Here is an 11,224-nt window from a genome sequence, read left to right as displayed (position 1 = left end):
GAGGGGTGGGAGGGTCACGCCGCCCAAGAGAGTGTTGCCACGCTCGGACCTATTCTATTTTCTCTTGGACTTAATAATCGTTTTTGGGTGTCGGGGAATATTTCGAGGTTGTAGTTAAGGATTTTGATTAGGTTCCCTCTCTTAAAATCGGGTTTTGTTTTGATAAAGGCGAGAAAATATAAAAAGACTACCGGGGTCGTCAACAGTTCAACTTTGTCCTCCTGTTTAGTCCCCCCTATTCTCGACTCCCATCTCAGAACTCCCTCACACAAGCTGTTAAACGGGGAATTTTACATCGGCATTTATTAAATTTCTCTGCATCAGTAACTTAAACATATCTTTCTAAGTAAGGCAGGTTGTTCTACTGTATCCAGACTATCTTTATTTGGTATTACGAGATAATTAGGCCTCTTGAATAATCATTGCCGGGGAAAAAGGACTTAGATGGCAACGCGACCCCGCCACACCGAACCTCACACAAACTGGCATACAATACGCGCTCAGCGAAGTCCGTGCAAGTGTACTGTGAACCTACCTCCTTAAACTGCTGACCTAGTTAGCCCTCCCCCTCGTAATAACGCTTTGCATTTAAGTGACTGTCTTCAACTGCTGGGATTAATTACCGGCCGAAGATCAGCGGCGAAGTTTCCTTCAAGGTGAGGAGAGAACTTGTTCATTTCCATTTTCGTCAGCGTCGGTATGCCAGACGCCACCTTCTTCCGTTTTTGTATTAAGAGACGCAAGGTTGACAACTTATGGAAAGGGCTCAGCGTAAACTTGTACGCGTGGGTGATCCTCTCCTCCCCTCCCCCCTCCCTTCCCTCCTCTCACACTCCCTCCCTGATCAAGTAAGTGTAAGTTTGGAAGCTTAATACCCCCCCCCCTCCCCTTCCCCCAACTTTCCTGACTATAGCAACGATGCATTGCAAAGTTAAACCTGCTGACATAAGTCTTCTTATAGTTTAGATATGAAATATCTGTTTTAATGTTGTTATTGTACTTTAAACATTTTATTTTAATTGTTCATTACGTCTTATACCGTCTATTTATTTTCTTATTTCCTTTCCTCACTGAGCTTTTGTTCACTGTTGGAGCCCTTGGGCTTATAGCATCTTGCTTTTCCAATTAAGGTTATATCTTAGCTAATAATAATAATAATAATAATAATAATAATAATAATAATAATAATAATAATAATGCATCAGTTTCAATTGTAATTAATATTTAATCATGTAACGTGTTGCTGAGTAGATATGGAATCTGACATTATAAACTTATCTTCTTTATCTATTGTTATATCGTAAGATAGTGAAATTGCTATTCAATGATAGAAAAAAAACAGATATATTGATAACGATTTTATTTATCCGATATAAACTTAAATGTCAAACAATTTGCAATTGGATGATTATTTTTACGGTGTGTTTATATTGTCTCAAGATATGGGTCACGAACTTTCTCCCTTATTGATCGTGCACGCTGACGGCGGCAGTCATGCAGAGAGAGAGAGAGAGAGAGAGAGAGAGAGAGAGAGAGAGAGAGAGAGAGAGAGAGAGAGAGAGAGAGAGAGCTAAAAAAGGTTGAATCCCGTTTTCTCTCTAGGAGTGCATACCAAGTACGAGATGGTGATAGTGTTTTGGGGGGAGGTGGTGGTAGTGCAGTATCCCTCCCCCCTCCCTTTCTTCCCCTACTCATCTATCCCCCCTCCCTTTCTTCCCCTACTCATCTCTCCCCTCTCTCCCAGTCTTTCTCTGGGAAGAACCTCGCCAAATTCCCTTCAGAAATTGTGATGCCATTTTATTATTTCCTTTGATCGGTGACAAGAGTTATCTAAAGTTTTCCAATGTTCAGTTTTATGTGATTCATATTATTTTATATGTAATTGTTAATTGATTTGCATCTTGAAAATAGATACATAAAAATTTAGGCAACTGTATCATTAATTGTATATTGATTATTAAAAACTGCCCGGTTCGATCAGCAAACTATTCGTTATTAGGTATTATCTCAATAGTGATAACATTATCATTATTATTGTTGTTGTCGTTGTTTTTGTTGTTGTTGGCTATAGATTTATTTGTTTACGCTTACAGACACTATATATATATATATATATATATATATATATATATATATATATATATATATATATATATATATATAGATACAGACACTATATATATATATATATATATATATATATATATATATATATATATATATATATATATATAGATAGATACAGACACTATATATATATATATATATATATATATATATATATATATATACATATATATATATATATATATATATATATATATATATAGATACAGACACTATATATATATATATATATATATATATATATATATATATATATATATATATAGATAGATACAGACACTATATATATATATATATATATATATATATATATATATATATATATATATATATATATATATATATATATATATATATATATATATATGTAGATATAGATCTATCTATATATATATATATATATATATATATATATATATATATATATATATATATATATATATATATATATATATATATATATATACGCACACACACTGGTCTAAAAATAGCAAGTCTTAACCTACGGCAAAAATGCTTTGCCAGGAGCATAGAGGGATCTCTGAGACGAATGTGTGGGTAGATCAGAGAACCCACTAAGTGGGTTCTGGTTGAACCCAGTAAGTGGGTTCTGGTTACTTCTGGGTTGGATAGAGTTGGGTGTGTGTGGGTAAACGACACCCGCTCAGATGGATTGGCTGAAAATGGAGTGGTTACCCCATCGTCATTGTTGAGAGGTGATGAGCCGGTGAATTAATGTCATCCTGTGGACCATCCTAGGCTAGAAGGATCCTAGGGCCAACCAGAATGGTCGGCTGGGAGCGTTTTTTTAATGGAGAAGTTGGGGGGGAGGGGTTAGTTAAGAGGTTGATTGGTGATGAGGTTGACCCCAAAGCTCTTCTGTGTGCCTCTTTAAGACTTTTTTTTATGTTTTTTTTTTTTTTCTCAGATGCGTTGTCTGTATTGACATTATTGTTTAAGGAACTTATTATTCTTTCTTGTTTTTTTTTTTTATTTTCTTTTGATATATCGACATTTTGTCATTATTTTCTAAGGAACTTAAGATTTTAATTTTTTCTTTTTTTCTGATATATTGACTTTTTGTCATTATTTTATAAGTAACATGATTTTTTTTTTTTTTTGCTGGCATATTGAATTTTTGTCATTTTTTTGTAAGGAACTTATGATTTTCCCTATTTCTGTTTTTTTTTCCTGGTATATTGAGCTTTTGTCATCATTTTCTAAGGAACTTATGATTATTTTTTTTTTCGTTTTTTGATATATTGAGTTTTTCTCACTATTTTCTAAGGAACTTGTGATTTTCCTTTTATTCAGACAATTAATGTACTGTGTTTTGTAATTTTTGAGATATCATGTACCTATTGTGTGTGTAATCTCGAATATTTTTCGTAGTAGGCCTATATTGTATGACTTTAGAATTGATTGTGGTAAACCAAGTTACTTACAGTTGATGTCCTTGAATACCCAATTAAGATTTTTATAATGTAACATGTGTCATCGTGTGTAGTGATTGTAGACTTGGTTTATAGTCTAAGGTATTATAACTCTCTCTCTCTCTCTCTCTCTCTCTCTCTCTCTCTCTCTCTCTCTCTCTCTCTCTCTCTCTCTCTCATTTTTTTGTGATTTTTAAACGCCATTTATTCCTGATGCTCAAGTTTGAGTAGTAACCAAATCTCTCTCTCTCTCTCTGGTGTCGCTATAATCTCATTAGCAATGCTTCTCAGTGGTATGAAATATTTCTAATGAAACCTATTTAGACAAGGGAAAACGTTTCCATGCACGCAAACAGTTCCCCTTATTTCCATACGCTTATTACGCACACTATTTCTCACACGATCAAATCGAGTACGGAATTGATTTGCTTATTTTTCGACTCGTTCACTGTTGTAAACATGAATGAATATAACCAACCCATAACAATTGGTTTACATGTATTACGAGTGTTCAATAGACAGAGTCTATAGGAATATGCAACTTTCATTACACAGATTCTATAGGAATGTGGAACTTTCAATAGACATTCTATAGGAATATGGAACTTTCAATACACATTCTATAGGAATATGGAACTTTCAATAGACAGATTCCATAGTAATATGGAACTTTCAATAGACAGAGTCTATAGGAATATGGAACTTTCACTAGATAGATTCTATAGGAATATGGAACTTTCAATAGACAGATTTTATAGGAATATGGAACTTTCAATCGACAGATTCTATAGGAATATGGAACTTTCAATAGACAGATTCCATAGTAATATGGAACTTTCAAGAGACAGATTTTATAGGAATATGGAACTTTCAATAGACATTCGATAGGAATATGGAACTTTCAATAGACAAATTCTATAGGAATATGGAACTTTCAATAGACAGATTTTGTAGGAATATGGAACTTTCCATAGACAGATTCTCTAGGAATATGGAACTTTCAATAGATAGATTCTATAGGAATATGGAACTTTCAATAGACAGATTCCATAGTAATATGGAACTTTCCCAGCAACGCGCTCGTCGGTCACACAAGAATGGACCAGTACAAGGAAACGAGAAAAAAGAGAAAAAGGTTGACTCAGTGGGAATTTTATCCGCCCTTCAACCCCCCCCTCCCCCCTTCCTCTCCCCCTTCTTCCTCCCCCGCTCTTGTTCTGTCTTCCCCTTCCTCCTCCCCAACCCCTTCTCCTCCCTCTCCCCCTCCCTCTCCCCCTCCACCAAGACCTGACGACTACGTGGCGACAACGGTGGCGTGTCAAGTCAGACGTCATGTCCCCCCCCTCCTCTCCCCCATCCGTTCTCCTACTATCTCCCCCCCCAACTCCACCTTCCCCCATTCTTCAATCACTTCTTTCTCTCTCTCTCTCTCTCTCTCTCTCTCTCTCTCTCTCTCTCTCTCTCTCTCTCTCTCCTAGATGGTTTCAAACTTCATTCTGTTATTGTGTTAATAATGATGATTATTGTATACAATTATTATTATTATTATTATTATTATTATTATTATTATTATTATTATTATTATTATAGTGATTTGTAATGCACAATATATTCACGGCGTTGAGAATTCTTTTAGCCTTATTAATATAATTGAAGAGGGGGTTCACGAGATTAATTATGAAAAACTGATGTGATTTATAATGTTGTTAATTAAAGATAAAACTTTAGAAACCATAAAATTATATTATTATTATAACATTATTATTACTATTACTATTATTATTATTATTATTATTATTATTATTATTATTATTATTAGTATTATTTTATTTTTCTAGCATACTTGTTATAGCTATTATTATTATTATTACTATTATTATTATTATTATTATTATTATTATTGACGAGGAAAATCAATGAATATTAAAACCCTCGTGTGCAAACGAACAAACAAAATATGGTTGAAATTAGACACAGTTAGAATAAAAAGAGAAGTCAACAATCAACATTGACTTAGTTTCCAGCAAGAAACTTTTTTTTTTTTTTTTTTTTTTGGAAATCTCAAATTCAAAGCTGAGAACCGCTTTAATAGTTGCCTGAGTGGAGCAGGAAGGGGTTTATGCCCCCCCCCCCCATAGTAGGAGAGCTAGGAGTGGGAGTGGGATTGATGAGAGGCGAGAGGGAGAGAGAGAGAGAGTATATACAACAAAGTTTAAGTTAAGTAATTCCGAGTTGTGTCGTTCTCACCTTGGAAGTTCGACAACTTTAATCATCATCATTCCAAATAAGGGGGAATCCCCCGTCTTTTGTTTTGTTGTTGTTGTTGTTAGTTTGTTTGCGTTGTTTGTTGGTCTCGTGGTTTTTTTGGGGGTCGGGGGGGGGGGTTGGATCTTCTTTGGAGGATATGTTAATGTCCTGATTTTCTCCTTGTCTATTTATTGTTGTTGTCTTTTTTGTTAGTTTGTTGGTGTCTGCTTTCTTTGTTAGTGTTGCTTCTTATGGTGGTTGCTGCCTTTATTGTTTGTTGTTGTTGCCTCTTTTGTTTGTTTGTGTTGCCTCTTTTGTTTGTTTGTTAGTGTTGTCTATTGTTTGTTGTTGTTGCCTCTTTTGTTTTTTGTTAGTGCTGCCTCTTTTGTTAGTTTGTTAGTGATGCGTCATATGTTTGTTGTTGTTGCCTCTTTTGTTTGTTTGTTAGTGTTGTCTGTTGTTTGTTGTTGTTGCCTCTTTTGTTTTTTGTTAGTGCTGCCTCTTTTGTTAGTTTGTTAGTGATGCGTCATATGTTTGTTGTTGTTGCCTCTTTTGTTAGTGATGCGTCATATGTTTGTTGTTGTTGCATTTTGTGTTTGTTAGTGTTGCTTCTTATGTTTATTGTTGCTGCCTCTCTTGTTTGTGTTTGTTGCCTCTTTTGTTTGTTGTTGTTGCCTCTTTGGTTTCTCTGTTAGTGTTGCCTCTGGTTTCTTTGTTAGTGTTGCCTCTTTTGTTAGCTTGTTGTGGCCTCTTTTGTTTGTTTGTTAGTATTGCCTCTTTTGTTTGTTTTTGTTGCCTATTTTGTTAGTTTGTTGTTGCCTCTTTTGTTAGTTTGTTAGTGTTGCCACTTGTTTGTTTTTGTTGCCTCTTTTATTAGTTTGTTGTTGCCTCTTTTGTTAGGCTGTTAGTGTTTCCTCTTTTGTTTGTTGTTGTTGCCTCTTTTATTAGTTTGTTAGTGATGCGTCATATGTTTGTTAGTGTTGCCTCTTTTGTTTGTGTTTGTTGCCTCTTTTGTTTGTTTTTGTTGCTCTTTATTTGTTTGTTAGTGTTGCCTCTTTTGTTGGTTTGTTGTTGCCTCTGTTGTTTATTTGTTAGTGTTGCCTCTTTTGTTTGTTGTTGTTGCCTCTGTTGTTTATTTGTTAGTGTTGCCTCTGTTGTTTATTTGTTAGTGTTGCCTCTTTTGTTTGTTGTTGTTGCCTCTTTTATTAGTTTGTTAGTGTTGCCTCTTTTGTTTGTTTTTGTTGCCTCTTTTGTTAGTTTGTTGTGGCCTCTTTTGTTTGGTAGTATTGCCTCTTTTGTTTGTTTATATTGCCTATTTTGTTAGTTTGTTGTGGCCTCTTTTGTTTGTTTGTTAGTGTTGCCTCTTTTGTTTGTTTTTGTTGCCTCTTTTGTTAGTTTGATGTGGCCTCTTTTGTTTGTTAGTATTACCTCTTTTGTTTGTTTTTGTTGCCTATTTTGTTAGTTTGTTGCAGCCTCTTTTGTTTGTTTGTTAGTATTGCCTCTTTTGTTTGTTTTTGTTGCCTATTTTGTTAGTGTGTTGTGGCCTCTTTTGTTTGTTTGTTAGTATTGCCTCTTTTGTTTGTTTGTTAGTATTGCCTCTTTTGTTAGTTTGTTGTTGCCTCTTTTGTTTGTTTGTTAGTATTGCCTCTTTTGTTTGTTTTTGTTGCCTCTTTTCTTAGTTTGTTGTGGCCTCTTATGTTTGTTTGTTAGTATTGCCTCTTTTGTTTGTTTTTGTTGCCTCTTTTGTTTGTTTGTTAGTATTGCCTATTTTGTTAGTGTGTTGTGGCCTCTTTTGTTTGTTTGTTAGTATTATTATTATTATTATTATTATCCAAGCTACAAACCCTAGTTGGAAAAGCAAGATGCTATAAGCCCAGGGGCTCCAACAGGGAAAAATAGCCCAGTGAGGAAAGGAAATAAGGAAATAAATAAATGAAGAGAACAAATTAACAATAAATCATTCTAAAAACAGTAACAACGTCAAAACAGACATGTCATATATAAACTATTAACAACATCAAAAACAAATATGTCATAAATAAACTATAAAAGACTCATGTCCGCCTGGTCAACAAAAAAGCATTTGCTCCAACTTTGAACTTTTGAAGTTCTACTGATTCAACCACCCGATTAGGAAGATCATTCCACAACTTGGTCACAGCTGGAATAAAACTTCTAGAGTACTGCGTAGTATTGAGCCTCGTGATGGAGAAGGCCTGGCTATTAGAATTAACTGCCTGCCTAGTATTACGAACAGGATAGAATTGTCCAGGGAGATCTGAATGTAAAGGATGGTTAGAGTTATGAAAAATCTTATGCAACATGCATAATGAACTAATTGAACGACGGTGCCAGAGATTAATATCTAGATCAGGAGTAAGAAATTTAATAGACCGTAAGTTTCTGTCCAACAAATTAAGATGAGAATCAGCAGCTGAAGACCAGACAGGAGAACAATACTCAAAACAAGGTAGAATGAAAGAATTAAAACACTTCTTCAGAATAGATTGATCACCGAAAATCTTGAAAGACTTTCTCAATAAGCCTATTTTTTGTGCAATTGAAGAAGACACAGACCTTATATGTTTCTCAAAAGTAAATTTACTGTCGAGAATCACACCTAAAATTTTGAAAGAGTCATACATATTTAAAGAAACATTATCAATACTGAGATCCGGATGTTGAGGAGCCACCGTCCTTGACCTACTTACAATCATACTTTGAGTTTTGTTAGGATTCAACTTCATACCCCATAATTTGCACCATGCACTAATTCTAGCTAAATCTCTATTAAGGGATTCACCAACCCGAGATCTACATTCAGGGGATGGAATTGATGCAAAGAGAGTAGCATCATCTGCATATGCAACAAGCTTGTTTTCTAGGCCAAACCACATGTCATGTGTATATAGTATGAAAAGTAATGGGCCAAGAACACTACCCTGTGGAACACCGGATATCACATTCCTATAATCACTATGGTGCCCATCAACAACAACTCTTTGAGATCTATTACTTAAAAAATCAATAATAATGCTAAGAAACGACCCACCCACTCCCAACTGTTTCAGTTTGAAAACAAGGGCCTCATGATTAACACGGTCAAAGGCAGCACTAAAATCAAGGCCAATCATACGAACTTCCCGACCACAATCAAGGGATTTCTGTACAGCATTGGAGATTGTAAGAAGGGCATCACATGCTCCAAGGCCTTTACGAAAACCAAATTGCAAACTAGGGAGTAGATGATTACCTTCAGCAAACCTATTAAGACGTTTTGCCAGAAGACGTTCAAAAACTTTAGATAATATGGGAGTTATGGAAATTGGGCGGTAATCAGTGGGCCTCTTTTGTTTGTTTTTGTTGCCTCTTTTCTTAGTTTGTTGTGGCCTCTTATGTTTGTTTGTTAGTATTGCCTCCTTTGTTTTTGTTGCCTCTTTTGTTAGTTTGTTGTGGCCTCTTTTGTTTGTTTGTTAGTATTGCCTCTTTTGTTTGTTTTTGTTGCCTATTTTGTTAGTTTGTTGTTGCCTCTTTTGTTAGTTTGTTAGTGTTGCCTCTTTTGTTTGTTTCTGTTGCCTCTTTTGTTTGTTTTTGTTGCCTCTTTTGTTAGTTTGTTGTTGCCTCTTTTGTTAGTTTGTTAGTGTTGCCTCTTTTGTTAGTTAGTTGTTGCCTCTTTTGTTAGTTTGTTAGTGTTGCCTCTTTTGTTTGTTTCTGTTGCCTCTTTTGTTAGTTTGTTAGTGATGCGTCATATGTTTGTTAGTGTTGCCTCTTTTTTTTGTGTTTGTTGCCTCTTTTATTTGTTTCTGTTGCCTCTTTTGTTTGTTTTTGTTGCCTCTTATTTGTTTGATAGTGTTGCCTCTTTTGTTAGTTTGTTGTTGTCTCTGTTGTTTATTTGTTAGTGTGGCCTCTTTTTTTTTTGTTTTTTTTTTTGCCTATTTTGTTCGTTTGTTGTTGCCGCTTTTGTTAGTTTGTTAGTATTGCCTCTTTTGTTTGTTGTCTCTTTTGTTCGTTTATTGTTGCCTCTTTTGTTTGTTTGTATTACCTCATTTGTTTGTTTTTGTTGCCTCTTTTGTTAGTTTGTTGTTGCCTCTTTTGTTTGTTTGGTAGTGTTGCCTCTTTTTTGTTGTTGTTGCCTCTTTTGTTTGTTGTTGATGCCTCTTTTGTTAGTTTGTTGTTGCCTATTTTGTTTGTTAGTGTTCCTTTTTATTTGTTATTGTTGCCCTTTTTTTAGTTTATTGTTGACTTTTCTGTTGTTGTTGTCTCCTTTGTTAGTTTGTTGGAGCCTCTTTTATTTGTAAATGTTGCTTATGTTTGTTGTTGTTGTTTTTGTTGCCTCTTTTGTTATTTTTTGTTGCTTCTTTTATTTGTCAGTTTTACTTATGTTTATTGTTGTTGTTACCTCTTGTTAGTTGTTGTTCTCGCCTCTTTTGTTTGTTTGTTGTTACCTCTTTTGTTTGTTAGTGTTGTTTCTCGTTTGTTGTTATTTCCTCTTTTGTTTTTTTATCGTACATGTCATGGTTTGTAAAAGATTAAATTTAGTTTTATTTACTTATTTTTATATTAAATATTGATTTTAATTTTTTACTAACAAATCAACGATGATATGTCAATAATAAATGATATATCATTATGATATATTTTTTCATTGTGATTCTATCATTAGCGCAATCCTTCTTCACGTGATAGTGATGGTAATCATAATGAAATTGTATAAGGATTATATTAATGTATGATAATCAATAATATTAGATATTGACATGATTCAAATATGCTTACTACATTGAATCCTTCTCTCTAGTTACGGTTCATTTTCCCTTTGCCTACACACACCTGAATAGCCTGGCCTATTCTTTACATATTCTCCTCTGTCCTCATACACCTGACAACGCAAATTACCAAACAATTCTTCTTCACCCAAGGGGGTTAACTACTGCACTGTAATTGTTCAGTGGCCACTTTCCTCTTGGTAAGGGTAGAACAGACTCTTTATCTATGGTAAGCAGCTCTTCTATGAGAAGGACACTCCAAAATCAAACCATTGTTCTCTAGTCTTGGGTAGTGTCACAACCTCTGTACCATGGTCTTCCACTGTCTTGGGTTAGAGTTCTCTTGCTTCAGGGTACACTCGAGCATACTCTCCTATCTTATTTCTCTTCTTCTTGTTTTGTTAAAGTTTTAATAGTTTATATAGGAAATATTTATTTTTGTTACTCTTCTTAACATATTTTTTTTTTCCTTTCCTCACTGACCTATTTTCCCTGTTGGAGCCCCTGGGCTTATAGCATCCTGCTTTTCCAACTAGGGTTTTAGCTTAGCAAGTAATGATGATAATAATAATAATAATAATAGTAATAATAATAATAATATCTAAACTGAGTCTGGGAAAGGCAAGCTGGTTTCGATAAATAAGCTGCCTT

At 34.4% G+C, this 11,224-nt stretch overlaps 1 protein-coding gene across 1 annotated transcript in view; it reads left to right on the top strand.

The window, feature by feature from the left end:
* The first annotated feature begins 287 nt into the window (after nucleotides 1-287).
* LOC137654395 (uncharacterized) overlaps nucleotides 288-11,224 on the top strand; it is a 16,647-nt gene continuing 5,710 nt past the window's right edge. Inside the window, exon 1 of the mRNA XM_068387994.1 lies at nucleotides 288-656. The gene's annotated coding sequence lies outside the window, so the exon portion shown is untranslated. The remainder of the gene's footprint in view (nucleotides 657-11,224) is intronic.

This window comes from Palaemon carinicauda, chromosome 15 (assembly GCF_036898095.1).
Source record: "Palaemon carinicauda isolate YSFRI2023 chromosome 15, ASM3689809v2, whole genome shotgun sequence".
NCBI classification, from domain to species: domain Eukaryota; kingdom Metazoa; phylum Arthropoda; class Malacostraca; order Decapoda; family Palaemonidae; genus Palaemon; species Palaemon carinicauda.
Note: the sequence above shows the minus strand (reverse complement) of the source record. Positions and strands in the feature narration are given on the sequence as shown.